Below are 2,500 nucleotides of genomic sequence, written 5' to 3'. Positions count from 1 at the left end.
GCACGTCAAACATAGATCAGCAAGCACATCATCATCGAATTGCCACACAAACAGCACCATCCCAAACTTCCAAAGCTAGACCACAACCCTGGATCGGTGTCGCAGAGACCTAACGAGGCATCCCCACACCACGCCAAGGCCCCCACTCGGAGGGGTATTATGCCACCGACTAGGAATCAAGCAACAGTCACCCAAGCTCGCGCTCAAAGGCAGTCTGGCACCTTCATCCCTTGCCATGCTCACCCACTGCTCCCCCCCTATATATACATATTGCACAAGGAGCTTGGTGACAGCAACACCCATTGCTTTCCCTGAGGATGTATATTTCTTAGTATGCGCACGGCGTCGAGGCACAGGTGAAGCCAACGGCGCTAGTTTCTGCGCCCTATGTCGAGGAAAATCAAGGCAACGGGCTAGTGTATGGGCACAACGTCGAGGAGACTCAAGGAGATGGGGCTATTTTTCAGGTCACCGTTCGAGAAATCAAGGCAACGTGTTGGGGGGGATGGCCTCTTTCATGGGTCGTGGGGCTTGGCTTGGCTTGCCTCGTGTGTGCTCGATACAGCCTCACGATTCTTATTTGCCCATCAACCATGCCGGGCACCTATGAGAATGAGACCCCATGGTACCCCCTATATATACATATTGCACAAAGAGCTTGGTGACAGGAACAGACATTGATTTCCCTGATGATGCATAATTTTTGGACACACACGACTTGGGGGCGAGGGGACACGGGAGTGGGGCGCCAATGGGGGGCGTTTTGGCCCCATTTTCGTCAAGAGCGGGCGTCTTGGCCATGCCTCGAGCGTGCCAGCCTCGAGAGCCTTGGGCGCTGGACATCCTTGGGGCGCCAATGGGCAGCAGTCCCATGGTTCCCCTATATATACATATTGCACAAAGAGCTTGGTGACAGGAACAGATATTGATTTGCCCAGGGATGCATAATTGTGCGAAATCGTCCATAACTCGCTCGAATTAATTCGGATTGACACAAAATTTTGTAGGGATGCTTTTTATTATAAATGAAAAGCTTTGAAATGAAAAAAAAAAACAAAATGTCATGTTTGAGGCGTAAATGTTTGTGTCCTATCCTTGGTCACGCCTTGAAGCGTTGGTTCCCTACTTGTTGGAATGTCGCTCAAATCAAGTAGGAATGCCATTGAAACATTGTGTGGGTCATTGTTAACATAGACGAATGGACTTGAAATGAAAATATATCATATTTGGGTTTTTGTCCCTGTCGCCTGGTGATAGGCAGGCAGATAAGGCTTTTAGGTATTCATAGGTGGCTTAGATGAACTCGAAAGAACACGAGTTGATCGGATTGGAACTCATATATTCAATTTACTATGTACTAAGTAGGAACTACACTTTGCTCCCTTCATCGTTTGACTTGCTTAGAAATCTGCTCATGGTTTGTCAAGGCCCCTTGTTCCTTAGACCGATGAGGATGGGATTGGGTTGCTCATGGGCATGTGTGTGGCAAGATGCCTTGTTCCATTGGTCGTTCATGGGTGTTCGTGTACGAAGTAAACTTGTTCCCTTGGTCGTTCATGGGGTTGTGTGTGGGAAGAAGCCTTCTTCACTTGGTCGTTCATGTGTGTTTGTTTGGGAGGTAGCCTTGTTCCCTTGGTCGTTCATGGGAATGTGTGTGGCAATACGCATTGTTCCTTGGTCGTTCATACCCTTGTTCCCTTGGTCGTTCATGGGTCTGTGTGTGGGAAGAGGCGTTGTTCACTTGGGTAGCCTGCTTGCCTTGCCAGCCCCATATGCATTGTTCCCTTGGTCGTTAGTGGATGGGTTTGTGTGTGGCATGGTGCCTTGTTCCCTTGTGTGGCCTGACTGCTTGGCTTGACATGACCTAGCCTTGCCAGCCTCACATCCATTGTTCACTTGGTCGTTCATGGGCATGTGTGTGGCAAGGTGCCTTGTTCCCTTGGTCGTTCATGGGGTTGTGTGTGGGAAGAAGCCTTGTTCCCTTGGTCGTTCATGTGTGTTTGTTTGGGAGGTAGCCTTGTTCCCTTGGTCGTTCATGGGAATGTGTGTGGCAATACGCATTGTTCCTTGGTCGTTCATACCCTTGTTCCCTTGGTCGTTCATGGGTCTGTGTGTGGGAAGAGGCGTTGTTCCCTTGGTCGTTCGTTCATGGGTTTGTGTGTGGCAAGGTGCCTTGTTCCCTTGTGTAGCCTGACTGCTTGGCTTGACATGACCTAGCCTTGCCAGCCTCACATCAATTGTGTAGCCTGACTGCTTGGCTTGCCGTGACCTAGCCTTGCCAGCCTCACATCCATTGTTCCCTTGGTCGTTCATGCAAGGGTCTGTGTGTGGCAAGGTTGCCTTGTTCCCTTGGTCGTTAATGGGCATGTGTGTGGCAAGGTGCCTTGTTCCCTTGGTCGTTCATGGGCATGTGTGCGGCAAGGTGCCTTGTTCCCTTGGTCGTTCATGGGCATGTGTGCGGCAAGGTTGCCTTGTTCCCTTGGTCGTTCGTGGATGGGTT

The sequence above is a fragment of the Lactuca saligna genome, unplaced genomic scaffold (assembly GCF_052625555.1).
Source record: "Lactuca saligna cultivar CGN05327 unplaced genomic scaffold, ASM5262555v1 scaffold_18, whole genome shotgun sequence".
In the NCBI taxonomy this organism is placed as follows: Eukaryota; Viridiplantae; Streptophyta; class Magnoliopsida; order Asterales; family Asteraceae; genus Lactuca; species Lactuca saligna.
The sequence above is the reverse complement of the archived record's forward strand: the minus strand, read 5'-3'. Positions refer to the sequence as shown.